This window comes from Dromaius novaehollandiae, chromosome 5, assembly GCF_036370855.1.
Source record: "Dromaius novaehollandiae isolate bDroNov1 chromosome 5, bDroNov1.hap1, whole genome shotgun sequence".
NCBI classification, from domain to species: Eukaryota; Metazoa; Chordata; class Aves; order Casuariiformes; family Dromaiidae; genus Dromaius; species Dromaius novaehollandiae.
The window spans coordinates 33,299,255-33,317,334 of NC_088102.1; the positions used below are offsets into that span (position 1 = coordinate 33,299,255).

At 33.7% G+C, this 18,080-nt stretch overlaps 1 protein-coding gene across 3 annotated transcripts in view; it reads left to right on the plus strand.

Moving 5' to 3' along the window:
* The window catches only part of NOVA1 (NOVA alternative splicing regulator 1), a 153,406-nt gene that overhangs the window by 131,548 nt on the left and 3,778 nt on the right, over positions 1 to 18,080 (plus strand). The window lies entirely within an intron of this gene.

The following is an 18,080-nucleotide window of genomic DNA, read 5'->3' on the forward strand; positions in this document are numbered from 1 at the left end:
TAGATCATAGGTAGCTGTGAGAGACACCCATCAATGAAAATAGCTGTCTGCCTGACTTGAATAAAAAAGGAGTTTATTTTTTCTGTAAAAATCAAAAAAAGGTGATGGTAGACTCATTGCACTATAGGGAATAAGAGGTGGGGATTTTTTCCTCTTCTAGAGATGAGATGTGTATGTTGAGATCTTTGCCTGTAGCATACCATCCAGGACTTAAAGATAGTCAGTCAATACCTGTTAATGTTCTTTACTCTGCAGCCAAAACAATATCTACTTGCATATTATTCAGAAGCAGTATTTTCCCCTGCTTTTGTGCAAGTAGTAATTTTCACTGTTGTTCTTTTTCTGAAAATAAATTAGACTTTCTACAGGTGTTAACAGTTATTCTGAGGCGTAACTTGCAAACAGTGGAGCAGTGGGAACATTGTGGCCATAGACTGTAATAAGCATCCTTAGAAATGCCTGGGGGCTGAGTCCGCTCTTATACATAAAGCAAAAATTTTGTTTTTTACATTGTGTTGAGATTTCTTGAGAACACCTTCCAGATAATTGGTCACAAGTGCTCCAAATGTACTAGATGTTTCTGAACAGCCAGTTATAATTTTGCTTTCACTAGAAACCTTTTATTGTTCTGTTCAGAAAGATGACTATGAATACAGACTTCTTTATGCTTTGTGTCTATTTTTCTATCAATGATTTCATTGCATTTTTTAAATTTTATGTTAAATGTTTTCTAACTTGAAGAATAGTTCATTGTATACTTTAATAGTACATTCTTTTTGAAAAGAGGTTTCTTTAGGTGTTGCTGTACTTCCTAAAACAATGCACAGTGCTTTTAAATGATAAGTAATTATTACTAATTCTCAGAAAGTTTTTTCGCAATTTGGCTACAATTGGCACAGAGCAGAATGTGTCAGTACTGTTAAGGGAGTTCAAGTATTCTTCTAATGAAGAGCAATGTTCCGAACAACATTGTCAGGTGTCAGCATGGCATTACAGTTTTCTCCCAGTGATATAACTTTGCTACTTTGTCCTTTATGGCTTTAAAGAGTAGTTGTCTGGGTGTATAGAGTGACTACTGGTTGTTTGGCCTTCGGTTTTTCCCTTACTTCTCAAATGACACCTGTGCAAATGCAGACTTAGAGGTGACTGTCTTTCTGGGCTCTTTCTTTTTCTCACATTATTCAGTGATAATACAATTCTATATGCCCAATTATTCATTCATTTGAACTTGTAACCTGTTATTTGGATGGGGTTAGAAAAGTATGCTTTAAATATCTATTTATTTAAAGTTTCTGAAAGCCTCCAGTTTAGCAGTTTCTACAGCACGGTAAATATTTCTTTCATGTTTCTAGTACCCTAACACATTATTTCCATGCTTCTGAAGCTTTTTATGGTTATTGTTATTGTTCACTTACCCAAATCATAAATGCAGTAAGAATAATTTGATCCATTTTATTTTCTTAATAGTGATTGTAATAATTGTCATACTAAATTAGCATCTGCCCCCTACCTGTGAAATGCTGAAATGCAGTCTCCATTTAAGCTCTTTTTTAAAGTGTTATTGCTTTATGAAATAAAATTGGTTTATGGAATAGATTAAACTCTGATTAATGACATTCTTTAGTAAAGAGTATTGAAGCAGAATAGAATTCTTTACAGATCTTCCGCAGACTAGTGCTCTTATGTAACTGAGGCAGAAAAAAAGAAATCAAGTCAAAAGATGCACCGATCTTTGAAGACTATTATTGATCATAAAAAATTTATCATTAAAATATTTAGTAAAAAGCTATGTAAATGTTGTACAAAAATAGTATTATCACATCCTATTTTAGAAACAGAATAAAATAATATAATTAACTTTCTGTTAGACATTTCACAGATTAGATTTCACCTGTATCTGAGTTGTTTTGAGGCATTCTGTTTTGTATGAATCAATTCTTAGTTATGTCAAAGTAATTAGATATTTCGCATTATACTTTACATGTGCATTTACAATGAAGATCGGCTGAACAACACAATGTGTGTGTGTATGCTGGCGATTGTCTTTACTGCTTGCAATTTCTAAGTATATTGTAAATTACGTTTATCTTACATTAAGATAACACATCTGAATAAGCATCTTGCATCTATACATAAGCATCCCTTTGATGGAATGAAAGTTATTTTTAGAAGTCCATGATGAAATGAATTTGAGAATTTAATTTAGAAATTCTTAATGCCAATATATTATATATATTTTATTTTGTAAATATTTCTGAATGTAAAGATACCTTTCTATTGGGTTTATTTTTAAAAAGGAGTCTAGTTACAAAAGATGAGCTATAAAATGCCTTAGCTACTGTTATTCTTACTACAGTTGAGATTTCATAAAAGTAATTATATTCCATAGCCTGTGTACTATTCTGTACTTGCTGTTCAAACACACATGACAATAGTTTAAGTATAATATGGTATGATAAGAAGTTAGCTGAATACACCACTTGTGAAATATAATTTTTTTTCTACTATTCATTGGCCTACTGTTTACACTACTAATTCAGAAAGCCTTTCTTTTTGGCCTGCCTGAATTTCATTTTGGTAGTAAGAGAAATAAATCAATAAAAATGAAACAAAAAAGTACAAATTTGTCAATTGAATCATGTGAGGGCCCATCAAAACCAGTGATTTTGAACATCAAAATGAGCATTTCGAAAACAGTAAAAGAATGTTTTCAGTTGAAATAGAATTTATTTTTACAGTTGAAATCATAAAGCTGATTGCTGGCAATGAGACTGCATAATAATGTAAATAAAATTTGTAATGAAAACTTTCTGAGTTGATACGTAATTTCTAATACATATATTGAGCTCTGTCTAAAAAGGAGTCTTTAGCTTATCATAGCAAACTTCATAGTCAACAAGCATTTGTAAAAAGGGAGATATTTATTATGAAATCAAAACTGGTTAGCAAATCTGATTTCCTCACTTCTCTCTCTGATGTTGAGGCAGTTCTTTGTGTTATTTTAATTTATTTTCATATTTATCGTGATGTTTTCTCTCAATTATTTTAATTTATTTTCATATTTATCGTGATGTTTTCTCTTAAAGTAAAGAAATCTTAATCCACTGAAGCTGAAAAACATGTATATACTGTGCATAGGAGTGCATAGGAGTTGCAGTCAGGACAAGAGGTACACACAAATACTTTTTCAGTGTAACTTTAAAAAGAGCAATAAGATATAAATCCAACATTGGAGTATGCTGACTCCAAGTTTATTCTTAGAAAGCTATTTTTACATGTTAATGCACACACATAATTACACATGCTTAATCCAGATATAAAAATACCCGATATATATCTGTAGGTACAGCCTTATATAACAGATGCACCCATTTTGGTAAGAAGCTTTTTTTTTTTTTTTTATTTTGTTTTTCCTCCTTAGCATGTGCAGGTTTCCACCAGCTGAGTATCTAGGCAAAATTATTAACATGTGCAAGTTATCTGTATTCAATTATTGCCTGTGCCTGGCGTTTTTAATACTTGATTAAACCTGGGAAGTTGTTACTTTCTTTTCTATCTCAGATTTATACATAGTTTTCCTTAATGAAATTTGGCTTCACAGATTCCTATTATGGGAGGAATATAGCCCTGAGTATGGATGTGTGGAGACAGTATGTTCTGCAGATTTGTAATTTAATAATAAATATCTGTACTTTTTCCTACTGAGCTAAATTTAATATGATCTAAATTCAGAATCTACACATTTCACAATGTACATTGAATTGCCTCCAGCAATTACAGCTTTTATTGATAAGTTAGGCTGGCTTTCCTTACTGGCTTATGTTAGCACTTACAAACCTTTTGGTTTATGCTTATACCAGTAATTGCTGATTTCTGTATTTGCCTCTACCTATTCCAGAGTTCTGTTTCTTTTATGTCTGCCCATAGTAGTCACTGTTCTGTTCTGGCTATCTTGGTTAAAAATGTACAATTACAAGTTTACAAAAATTAAAACAGAATGTAGTTATGCATGTAAATTAGGCATATACATATAAGCTTGTTTGGATGAATGCTACGTGCTAAGCCAGCCCTAACTTAGTCATAAGTGGTGATATATTTCCCTAGACCGGCAGCTTGGTATTATTACCCTGTTTTGTTCTCTGCTGCTTGTCAGAGGGCACAATGTCAGCCTCCAAGAGGAAGCGTTTGAAGTGACTCTGTAGCAGTAGGGCTACACAGCACTGTAGTTCAATCCAGTGTGCTCACTAAACTTGAAGCCATCCACCCATTAGTGAAACTATGTCCGGTTTCTTATACAAGTTTCTCCTCATTACAATTTTTGTGACCTACAGAAGTATGGATATTTAAATGTTTTATCTTTAACTATCCTTTACTTCTTTCCTTGTATGAAAACAATACTCAAATTAATCTCTGAAGTTGTCTTCCTGGGAAGTAGTTGAGTAGGCTTGCTGTCCAAAATACCTTTTTATAGTTAAGCAACAGTTAACACAAAAAGGACCAAATCTCAGCTGCTGCTCTTTTGCAAATCAGGGCACAAAGTAGCCAATAAAATTAGGGATTCTAGCCCTTGATACCACTAAAATCTAGACAGACCAGATGCATTTTGCATAAGTCAGATTGGTGTCATTTTTCACCATTCTTACAGTGAAAAATATGAATCTCCCCATTCTGCGGCACAGCAAACTGGCCCTGCTGATGAAAGGTGTGTCTAAAGGATTTGGTCAGATGTCTCTGTGTTTCAGATATTCTCAGCAGTCTGGACAGCTCTGTGAAGCTAGACAGAACAAGCTGTAGGTCAGAACATAAATAAAGAAGCTCTTTTTTTCACTGGGCTGAGACCTTAATGGGGTGAGCACAGACACATTAATTCACATGTGTCTCGCCTTTCTTATTTTGCTGAAAAGAATAGAGATCAGTGTAATTAACCCAGGATTGTAATTAGAAATAATGTACAAGAGATGTGAAGGTTTATTATTATTTTATTGCCTATAAAAATCCAAAAGTGTTCATTTAGATGCAGTACATTCACTTTCTGTCATCTATATTTGTTGCTGTTTGCCACAGTCATTACAGTAATAAATGTAGCAAGTAATTTATCATTCCACCGTTTTTACTTTATGCATATTGGTTGTAGATGATGATATAGGCTTTATCTTTCATTTTACCTTATAATTTTGTGGTCTGCAAGTAAAGAGCATGTGCAAGGTTATGTCAGGACTACAGTATTCATCGGTAATCCTCTGTTGTGCTCTTTCCTTATTTCTTATTTCTATGTGTGTAACTAAATGTAGACTGAATAAAACAGACCTCTTTCAGTGAAAAGCCATATTGTTAATGTCACTTAATATTGTTAAGTTATGAGCCTGGTGCAGAAATTTGAGTTGAAAGACAAGGTTGGAGAATCTCTTGAAATAATTATGTAACAGTGTGTTTTCTTCTTCCAAGTTCTTGTAATATAGAGAGCTTTTATTTGTTTTTGTGCATGAGCACACTAATGTATGACAGACAGTATTGCAGCTGTGAGTTTCTAAGACATGATGGGGTTGGGGGGAAGGGCTGGCTTCATTCACTGTGTCTGTATAGAGTAGGAGAATATGCATGTCTTGCATATGGACTCATTTGCTTTTGTTTTTCATTATTGTTTTTAGAACCGGCTGAGTTGTGAACAAATGATTTATAGAGGCACTGCTAAAAATGTAGCTTCTGTGCTCTCTAGCTCTTCTGGAGCTGTTTGCTACATGCTAAATGTGATAAGACTGTTTCTGCATAAAAGTAACCAAGTATTAGAGTCATATGTACAAATTCTTGTGGTTTGAGATTTATTTCATATATTTTCTTTTCTCTAAGCTTTTGTATCAAAGCTTATTTCAGTGGAAACAGTAATAAGCATTTTCCTTTTCTTTCCTTATTTTTAACTGTGTGCCTAGCTAGATGTTGTGAGTGTTTTAACATCTTCCTCCTTTTAAAAACTATTCAGCTCTGCCATCTTACTATTTTTTAATGTCTGAAGGAAGACTGATGTTTACTAAATGAAATAAGTAAGTCATGAAAAAATTTGTATTTATATTACTCTTAGTAAAATATCTTCTCATTACAATTTGGTGACTAAGCCTGACAAAGTACCTTTGGACCTTCTTTTTCATGTTATAATCATTTGCCTCAATGGACTTTGAGAAGGAATAAGTTTTTGCACAGACTAATCATTTTCCTGATCAGCGATTCATAAATTCTTCATGTTACAAGTTTGTTAAGAGCACATTCAGGAAAACGGACATGGGCATGCAGCCTTAATTCAAAATTGGCAAAGAATATCATCACTGCAAGTTTTTAAATGAGTGCCTGTTTTGTTTTGTTTTTTTTTTAATCTTCTAAATAAATGGTTTGGTTTTCAGGATTGCTGAACATGCAGCATGCTTTTTGGATTAAGATGCTTAAATAAGCTTTTAGATGTCTAACTTTAAGCATGGATTTTTTTAAAATTATGGTTCATTCCTCCTTTCATAGCAAAGAATATTTCTAGAGTCCTGGAAAGGGAAGCGCAGCTTTTAATTTAGCAGCTGACTCCTCCTATCCATAAGACCTGTTCGTTTCAAACATCTGTCCCACTTAATTGAGAATCCAGTTCTAGATACCAAACACCAAAAATAGTTTTCCATGCCAGTGAGTCACTTAATGTACTGAGAGATCAAGCCCTCCCGCAGACCAGTGCCCATCAATAGACCTGTGGATTGTTTCATGAAAAAAAGTCATCTTTGTCTAAATTTGTACCTACCTATTATAAATACTAATGTATAGATACCAATGTTCTCTGTAAGTAATGGCTACAAAATATTGATATTATTACCTGAACACAGTAAAGGAAAAGTGAAGTTAGGTAAATACTGAAGGAGGTACAAGTGTAATTGTATTTTTTTTTATTATTATTACACAGGACAGAAATCAAAATACTTGGTAAATAACACAAATTTTAGGTTAAAAAAAAAGTATAAAACCCTCCTTTTCTTAAACAACAAGTAAATCAAATGCAGTGTCCAGTACAACATTCAGGAGGTTGATGTGGATCAGTGATACCAGGCTCTCTTTCAGCATGTGAACAGTATTGACTGGCTGAACATTTACCTTTTCTCTGTGCTTTCCCAGCAGTGGTGGTGTGGTGTATCACAGCTGCAGTGTATTCCCTTGACTCTCTAATCTGTTTCCCCTGTAATTCCCCTCCTCCTACTTCTCCAACCATCCCATCTGGAGCTGTGTTTTTCATCACAGAGATTGTCTTCCTAATATTCAGGATTAAATTTTGCTGCTTTTGAACAATTAGTATCAAAACAGCCTTACTTAGGAGATTCTTACAGGTGTCCTGTGTCTCAAAAAAATAACTTTTGTGATCAGTTGAAAGTTGAATTGAGGGAACTCTTCAAGAATATTAATATTCTGTGTTTTTTTAAAAAAAATATGGAAATGTAGGGGTTTTTTATTGTTACTAGAGAAACAATTGAAGATTCTTACATCTTAGCAAGAATGATATTTATCTCTATATTGACAAGCTCCAAGGAAAGATCAGAAGAAATGACTGCTGCAAGATCCTAAAATCTTTTCGTAGCTTTGGCAAACTGAAATGATTAAAATCTAGGTGTTTTCTATCAGCCCTCAGTCAAAACTGAACTACATTTAGTAGAATTTTTCACCATAGCTAACACAAAATATGGTTTTTAAAATGTTGTATTTCTCCATGAATTTCTTCCACATGAAGATCTCAGTGAGCTTTGAGAAAAAGAAGCCTACCTTTTTTGACAGACTTTACAAATCCTACTTTTCCATACTGTAAAACTGAAATGATTCTGCTGAATTATAGTTTTTCCACAGCTTTGAAAAGGGAGGCCTCTTGTAGATAGATATAGTGTAGATTGCAAACTTAAATTTTGTTTTGAATTGCCAAATGTCCTTAATGAATACATTAAGAGTCTTGTTAAAAGTTGTTGCATATATGCCTATATGTACTAAGGTAAAGCCGTATATGCTAGAGACAGATTAATGTAGACAAAACATGTTGAAGGTACTGCACAGTAGTTTAGACTCTATTTTTGATCTATTTTGATATTAATTAAATACATCGTATTTCTTGAACTTTTTAAAAATATTTAAGCACAGAATTCATTTTCCCCTAATACTGTTGATAATAATCAGTTTGTTATGAACCATGTTAAGCAAGGAAGATGTATTATTTACAAGTTTAGCCATTTCATTTTCAGACTGATAAAGTACATCTCCGTCTCTATCATTTTTTGCTAATTATTTTATACATATATGTATTTCTCCAACAAAAATAAAAATAGGGCTGTTACTGTCCTCTTTTCCTGTCTAGTCCTATAGCTAAATAGATTCATTTTAAAAAGCCATTTTCAGAGATTGCTGTTTACTCTCTTTACAAAAAATAATGGAATTCTGGAATGTGATTTTGTTTTAAATTCAGATTTAAATCCTAAACAAATCTGAATGAAGTTTGCTATGCCATTAAAATATTCTGTAATCTGGGCAGCAGTGTCAGAGGATGAATACCACAATGTATTTCTGAGATCCTGTTTTAAGATTTCCATGCTTTCAAGTTCCAGTCAGCTTCATTGGAAAGTGTCATTGGCACAACACTGTTGAGTTTCCTTTGCACACACCTACTGAGCATCTTTTCCTCTAACTTGAATTAAGTGCAATAACTAGCCCATATAATTTTCTGTATTCATTTATTTTAGAAGCATATCATCATGTATTTTAGCCACACATTTATCAGAGTTAATACTGAAAATTGGGCACTATTTGTAATGAGCATCTGTGATATTCTTTGATGTTTCATGTTGCATATTTAACTTGAAAATTCTTACTCTAGTCAAAAGCTTACTTAAGAAGACTATTAGGCCTCCTTTAGTCTTGCAGGTCCACAGCCATGTAAAAGTTTGGAAACCTGTATCTTCCTGAAATCAATGGGAAAAGGGTTTGTAAGTGTCTGTGCATCTAGGCTGTCAAACATAACTCCAAGATTTACTATTAACAACACCTGATCTCTTGCATGTTTCAAGCCATAGAATTTCTCCCAGTGATTGCTTTCATCAAGTATAAGATTTCTGGTCGAAATATAGCATATCAATCAGAATAAGTTTATAGCTGCTGTGCTACGAGGGAGTACATTTAAAGCTCATGGATACAGCCTTTAAAGTTTTATCTTGAGAAGTGGGGAAATGTCCTTGTAGTTCTTGTAGCTATCTTCTTTTGGTCTGAATATGCTTCCTGAAAGCAATTCCTGCAAACTTCCAGTTTGCCGTGCTTCCTTGGACAATGAGTTAAAAGCCATGAGCCAACAGCCAAACTAACTCCTGGGAGTTTTCTTGGTACCATCAGTGAGACCTAGATTTGTTTCCGAAAGAGTATACATTATCTACTTTTTTTCTAAATTATTTTGTATTGAGAAGTGTCTTTCCAGCAATTCCAGTAATGATATTACATTATAATTACATGGTGTCTTTCAGTCAAAAGCATCCCAAATTACTGTACTCAATAATACTGTAAATATTTATTCTTTTGTGAAACCCATCCTTGTCTGTGTGGAATGTTTGCAGGTGTTCATAGAAAACTATGCAACGAATTAGTGGAAAGAGGAAAAGAAAGATGAAATTGCAGGGAGATTTAGATAGGAAAAAAAAGCTATTTAGAATTTAGCTGGAGAATAGAATTAACATTTTGCTGTCACTGAAAGTGTCATTCAGTTTTTACTGGACAGAGCAGTATTTCTGTTTTTTTAAAAGATGTTTCTTTTGAACAAAGGCATCATCAGTATAAATGATTAGTTTTCCATGTATGCTACATATTCTGCAACAGAGTAAAAATCTGTGGGTCTTTTGCTGTTGTATAATTCAGTATGTAACCAGCTTATTTTTTCTTTTTTTAATTATGAAAAAGTGAAAAGTATAAATGAAGCTACTCAAAATACATTACACTTCCCTACAAATGTAATTTGAAACTCATGAAACATTAATGCATGAAATATGGAGTGTTGTTTTTATGCTACACAGAAAAAAATAGAAAAGTTAACTTCCCTCCGAATGTTATTAAAGCTATGTATCATGTAGGATTCTGTTTCTTCCACTTACACACTTTTGGATTGTGTTTTCATGAGGAAGAAGAAAGTGTAGACTTCCTTGGACATGAGTTAAAAGCCATGAGCCAACAGCCAAACTAACTCCTATAGTCTTTGTGACTAGGAAAGCATAGAGAAGGAGATGCAGCACCAGTGCCCCAATAACTTGCAGTAAGCTTAGTTCTGTCTGAAATCTGGAGCAAGTTTTATGAGATTTTAAGTTAAAACCTGTCTAATGCAAACCAGTGGGAGTATAGACCATAGACTTTTGTGTCTGGGTACGTGTGTGTGTACATTTTATATAATAGTTTGTTCAGAACTGGATAACCTCATAAAATTAACCATGAGTATAAATAACAGTTTTAATTACTCTACTTTGTCCATACACAACTTGCATAGGCACACATTTATTAAAAAATGTTTTCGAGAAAAGATAGCCTTTCCACTTACGAGTTAGGGCCTGCACACGCACTCTGAGCGAACGGCAACTAAAGCAGAGACCAGAGGTTTGTTTTTTAAAGATTTGCTGATTCTTTGCCATGAGAATTTTGCATTCCAAATTACAACTTCAGCTAAAAGGATCAAAGAAATATCTTCATATTCCTACTTTCAAGTGGGCAGAAGCCTATTTAAGGTGGTAACTAAGAGAAGTGGTAGGTACTTTTCTCAGTCCCCCAAAGGTTCAAGGCTGAGTATAAAACACTGATTGAAAAATGCTCAAGAATTAAGCCAAAGCAGCAATTTATGCAAAAAATCTATATACATTATTTCCTGTAGTAAATCTTTCCCCAGCTTAGTTTGAAGCCTCTTGATTTCAGATGTACATAATTCTGAGCATTTAAATTGAAATTAGGTTTGTATTATATGAGAGTTGCTAGCACTAAAATGAAATAATGCCCTTGAGAAATGCTGCTTCAGCTGAGAGGTGATCTGGGAACTGGAACAAAGTGAGCACTGGTGATAAATGGTAGAGGAGGAATCAGACAGCCTAATTGGAACAGCTTGTAATGTGTTCAGATGTAAAGATTCTCATATGTTCTTAGGTTAAACTCCTGCTGCACTGTGCTGGCACATACAAATAAATATTTTAGATTATCTGTATGCACTGTCACTTTAATTTATCATATTTTTAATAATCCAGTATGATTATAACTTGAGTAAGACATCTTTTATTTTCAATAAATATTTTTAGTGGGTTAATTTAACTTTGAGCTGACTTAGAGGAAATAATAGGTATGATGGCAAAAATATCATGAACAGGCAATATAGAGAAATAACAAAATGAGATTCATCTTGTGATAATTGAAGGTAAAACATATGAAGGAAGTCCTACAAATATATGTGGTTCTTGAGAAGGAAGAAAAATCTCATGAGCATGGACATGACCAGAAAAAAAAAAATTATGTACGTTATATTGAGGAACAGTGCAGTTAATCTCTTCCTATAATGCAGTTGCACTTTTTCACAGAATATTTGTTTCAGCTCTAGACATCATTTTATCAAACGATATGGACAATCTGAAATAAACAAAAGTAAACATAAACAGAGAAGGAATACTAATTTATGATCTAGGTTTAAAGTTGAATTTTCAAAACTGCTTCCCTTTTTATGGGTATCTGCTTATATTTGTGAATATAAATATCAGTCTGTAAGTAAGATCCCTACATTTCTTTTAGTTGCTCTTGGACTGAGCAACCAGGAATTTGTGTGGCACACCTCTGAAAAAACAAGTTATATCTCACCATATGTACATATGGAACCCAGCCCAGAGCTATGGAAATCACTGAGAGACATTCCAATAACTTCTGTGTACAGTCCTTACGTATATGCAATCAGTAGGGATTTGCTGTATAAACCTATACCCTGTTTTAAACACTACGCTGAATCTGACTTGAGCAAACACCTCCTGCCCAAACTAGCCCAGTATTTCTGCCTGTTGTATGTATAGGGCAGCTTGAGCATAGCTATGACCTCTCAGTAGCTCATTCCGCCTTGATAGGAGTTGTGCTTGGCGTTGGGTTTGTAGCTTGCCAGGGACTTTCCAAGAGTTGCCCAGTACCATGGAATATGGCAGTAAGTTCACAGCAGCTGAAGTGCAGGTGTCCTCTTGCCTGTAATATACTCATTAGTTGTCTCCCTGCCTGACTCCGGATGACTTCTGTCACATCCTCTGTTGACCCTGATTTCATCCCAAATTTTCATCATACTGGCACTTTGGTTTAAGGATGGATGGCACAGGACTAGTCTCACACCAGTGCAAGCCTACCGTAGCAGTGTGTTTAGCCTGCCACCAAGAGAAATAATGAATTCCTCTTACTTCTCATTGACTGTTCCCTATAGGAACTTGTACTTTCAGAATACCCTCTCATCAACTCTAAGCCTATAGTCAGGTGAGCAGATAAAATACAGACAGTGTGAAATTTTGATAGGTACTGGATCCAGAGCCAACATGGAGTTTAAAGGAATTGATGAGCACTGAAGACAGAAAAAGAAGATAAAATAAAATATGGAAATATAAATACAGACAGTTTTAAGGGAATAAAGATTGCCTTAAAGATCAGTTATCTTAGGGAGAGTATGATGTGAAATCATGTCAAAATAGGATGAATTTGTCAGGTTAGATAGCACCTGCTTTGTAAAGATGTATCTCTGTTAAGAGAAGATTGAATAATATAACACAAGTAGTTGAAAGGTTTAATAGTAACAAAAAAGAACAACTATTACAGAAGATTCATTACTTGAGTTATAATTAAACTTAATGAAGTTAAAATAAGAGAAAAAGGAAAAAGAAAGCTGAATAACAGGTAAAAGTTCCTTGCTTGGTTAATTTCTATGCGGTCTCTTTCTATGAGGTGGAAGAAACAGAGGATGATGCAATAAAATCATTGGCATATTGTTGTTTTTATTTTTTTTTCAAGTTGTGATAGCATTTTGTGTGATCAGTGACACTTCTTTCTGGTGGAATTTAATGTTGGCCTGTGTCACATGCAGCATGTAAAGCTTTAGGCAAAGCAATGTTTTTGGCCTCATTTGCTATTTGCACACTAATTGGCATACAACCTCATTTCATCAAGTGCTAATTCTTGTCATCCAGCCAGTCAGCTTATATTTCATCCTCGCATTTCTTTTGCCAGATAAATTAGCTGGGTGGCACAGAGGTTACTACAGCTTGTAGTTGCCATCCCATCGTCTCCAAATTCTGTGAGAAGCGAGAACATAACCAGAGAGCTTGTCATCAGAGAGGGAGGGCAAGGGACTAGGAATAAGAAGAGTTGAAAGCTTGGGAATCTTGCTGTAAGTAATTGGAGGTGTGTACCTGAGAAGAGTGGGAATGAGGATTGTGGAGACAAGACATGAGTTTATAGTGTATATAACAGTGCAGGTCATGCTGATCTTCATTCTGCTCCCAGTGAAGGTATTTTGCCTGTGTTGATGTATGCTCGTTGCGGCTCAGCGCAGAATCTCTCCATGCAGCATAAGGGAGAGGATGTGGTGTATAGCATTCACTGAACATCTGGTGTTCCACAGTAGAGGCTATTCAGCTCCCAGAACTGAGCCAGAGCTTTTAGTTTGGTGAATTAGAGGACTTGTAACATAGGAGACGCTAACATGATAGCTGTGTGCAGCATGGGGTAATACAAATAGCTTGTCAATGAAAGGGAAAAGGTGAAGGATTTTTAGCTGATACAGAATTTAAGTCTAGGATTTTGCCCATGAAAGGGTGAATATGAGCCAATATTGGTAAGTTAAAGCAATTTGAATTGTATCCTCTGGACATAATAGCTGCGATCCTTCAAGTACTGATCATCTTCCTCTGAAGTGCAGGGTTTCATCAAATCTCTGCTGACTTCATTGGGAACTGAAGGCAATAAACTGCTCTCCGGATTGAGCCCTTCATACACACCACAGTTTCTTAGGCTGTTGCAAATACCTTTGTGAAGGTTTTTAAAGACACAATAATGTCTCAGTGAAAGCTTATGCAATAAAATTACTTTCTTTTATTTCTGTTATAGTTTGATCCATTTTAGGGGGAGAAGTATTTTACTCTCTGAGCCTGATTTTGACCTCATTTACACTAATGTAAATACTATCAGTGTGATGCCTGTGAAAATAACTGATTTGCTTTCTGAATAAGCAAATGCTGAGATTGCGACCCTTATTTTTTATAAAATCTATTTTACATGAAAGAATGGTTCAGTTCCTTCCACGTTTTTCTTCCTGCAACATTTTTTGAAAAAAAATTGAGTTGCATATGTACTTTTAAACTTATGTTTATAAGTGTATTAGTTACTCACTCTCATTTTTGCAGCACAAATTTCCATATGGCCAGGAGCATACACACTAATCTATAAACCTAGACTTCCTGCATAGTCAAAGATGTCTTCAATGGATAGCTCAGAGCACTGAGTTTGGATGGTACTTAGGTTTCTCACTTATGTATTCAAATCACTTTCTGAACATCTTATCTATAAGATGGCAATAATGGCACTGTGCAATATCCCTGAAAGAATGGAAGTTAAGTATTTTTAAAGCTGGTCGTGCTTCAGGTAGCAGAACCAAATAGTCTTTGCTTTTTCAATTACTGTCTGTGTAACGGTCATTCACATCAAGAACGTTACTGTATCTTTTCATAGCTGATAACTAATTGTGACTTTATGAATGTTAAGCTTCAACAGAAAAGAAAAATATGTATTTTATATCTGCATTATTTCATTTGTATTGGCACTTAGACGTCCATGGCCTATTATGTAAGATACAGTATTAGTATACAACACAACCAGTGTTTGCCTTAAAGTGTATTTGAATATGTAAACCAAGGAAAATCAAGTGAATACAGGTAACAAATGGAGAATTACAAATTAATAGCAAGATTAATATGACCTAAATGAAAAAAATTCCTAAATTTAGTCCTTACTTTAGCTTTTTTAACTAATTATCTCCCATTTTTAAATAACATTTTTAAGCAATGATAGCAAATACAGACAATTTAAATTTGACTATCTTAGAATAATGGAAATGTGCCTTTCATTTCAGCAAAAACAATATTTTACTTTGTTATGTTTGAAGCAAAATACAGGGAGATGTATTTATGTTCTGTTAAAACCGAATTTTGGTTGTAATATGTCTTCTCTGACATCTTAGTATAAACCAAATTGTGCATATTAGCTATCATATTTTTAATATATGTATCTTTATTTCTTAAAGATGAGGTATATCTTAACTGGTGAAATATCCACCCTGCAAAGTTTGTACTTCAAAGGATAATAATGGCATATCCCTGTGTTAAAACAATTTAACAGAGTTGTCAATTAAAACACACGATCTGATATTCTAGAATTGATATTTAGGAAAGGGTATTTTTATTTACCTCAGAAGCCGACAAACATATAATTTATTTGATGAATTTCAGGTTTGTTTTCCAAAATGCATCATAATATTAATGTTGTTTGTATTGCTGAGTACAAAAAAAATTCTAAATAAGGGCAGAGTGGATGGATAGGGGAAGGAGGTGGTTGTTTATTTTTCCTCTGACTCGGTATATAATTTTATCAGACAACCAGAGCTTTTAGTGGTGAACGAAGTAAATTTTTGTGATACCAAGTGAGGAAAGGGATAAACTTTTAGAAGAGTCTTTCTTTTTGCATTCAGAGCTTTATCTTCTTAATTTTGTGGCTAAATTACACCATTATTCGTCTTTTGTTACTACTAGTCCTTTAGAGTAATCTTAGCCATGTTGTACTGACCTGGATTTTCGTGTATGTTACATGTGTAGCTGTGATATTGCATATATAACAGTGCTGTCATAAAATTAAGTGCTCAGTTTACCTCTCCGATCATATTTACGGTTGCTTGCAAGAGTGTCTGTAGTTAAAGGAAGGCAAGCCTGTCTTTAGAGCCTTACACTGATGATATTGCTATCTCCAGAGTGAGCCCAGTTTCACTTTCAGATTCAGCTTCAGTTTACTGCGCTAGAATTTAGAAAGACGATTACAAACTTCTTATATGGAAATTGATAGCACATAGTTCCTAGGAAACTGCTATATACTTTTTTTCAGAAAAAATTTCCACATTTTTTACTGCCATGCTTGGAAGAAAATAAAATTCTTTAAGAATATTTGTATACAAGTGAAACTTATAATCCAAAATGAAATTATTTTCAAGCAACTAAAATATCAAGGCTAGGTAAATAGGTGCAAATAACACTACTACAAAAAATAAGTACATCTATAGTGGCCTTAGTTCAGCTTTCTTAATAATTCTAAGATATAATTTATTGAAAAATGCAGAAATTATTTTAAATGAAATCAAATGGTTTATAAAATCACTTGCTGTATGTATTCAAAACACTGACAACTAAAATAGTAAATGCGCTCACTCAAACCACTCAACTTGATTCATACTTCCAGTTTCAATAATCAAAGTTCTATGAAAGACTTCTGGTATTTTTCTCTCTTTTTGTTTGGAATATGGATTTTGTTTTTATTTTTTTCAGAAGCCATCATCTGTTTTCATACATTCTTATGTTCTTAAATTCTTATGTTACACCCCTCACTCTGGTAGGTGACTAACTTATCAGAACCATGCACATTGGTTATAATACCAAGCAGAATCTAGCAAGTTACAACTGTGAAAATCTCCCAAAGAAGCTGTTAGTATGTCCTAAATCAGTGCAGGCTGGCAGGTGTTTTCTATAGCATGTGGCACAAAACCATAATCTTCAAAGCTGTGCCATGCAACAAAAGATTAAAAGTTTTATTGAGTTCTTGCCTGACTCTGTGTTGCAGCAAGGTAACTTTGTATTTCTGGACAATTTAAAAAAAAAATCACAAAATATATATTTTGCATGAGTCTGAACATTCATAATATTTACAATTAGTTAATATATTTTGTCTCTAGATGCCAAATATCAAAGCAAATTTAAGAATTGTTTCCTTGTTTTGTCAATGAGAAAACCAAGTCTCAAAAAAAAAAGGCAACTCATTCAAGATCACCAGATAGGGCAAGCTACATTTTGAAATGACAATGAGGTGTCCTGACTTAAAAATGCATATGCATACACTGAACTGTTTTGTGTTTTTTATTAATAAGATTATTTAGCATATGGATGGACAAAAGGTTTTTTCAATGCCATACTTTTATGTCACCTTTAGAATAAGTCAGAACCTAATATTTTTGGTTATTTTATTTCATAGATCATGTTTGGATGTCAGGGAACTTGATGAATGATGTTCTAAAGAAACTAAGAATTTAATAGCAGCTGTGAAACAGTTCAGTGTAAAATGCAATATGGTAGGTTAAGATTTTTAATGTGCATGCTGTTTAAGTGAAAAATATAAACCTTTCCCCACTTTTAAGTGCATTGGATTTTCAAAGATTTGGTTATGACACTGTCATAACAACTGAAAATATCTAAAATGGATAAGAACACCAGAAATAGCTTATATTTCTAGGGCACGCATTTTTATTCGTAATTAGCTGCTTGACTTTACAACAAGGTGGCAACATGAGAATTTTGCAATTTTTACTATTTTGAATTCTATTTTGTATTGACTTGTTGCTAAGATTTTAGATGGCACATTTTGATGAGAAGATTGACAAATTGAGAAGTATTATGCCCAAATATATAGTCCATGAAACCTGGATGAATGGGTATCAGTATGCTACTAGAAATGATTTCTTGTGAGGATAAAACATCACATTAATTCAGTATCATGAGACAGATGGTACATTAAAACTTTGAAAGATGTTTGTAAAATGTGTATAGAAAACAAAAGCTAAAAAAAGTAATGTATAAATGTTGAATTTTTATCTTGAGTGTCATTCTTCACTCACAGCAATGAGTGATATGAGGAATAAATCTGCTGACATTAATGAAATTGTATCAGTCTGAAACTTGTTTAAACAAGTAAATGCAGAATTTCTAGGGAAATACCTTTCATTTGAAGACATTTCACTAGAG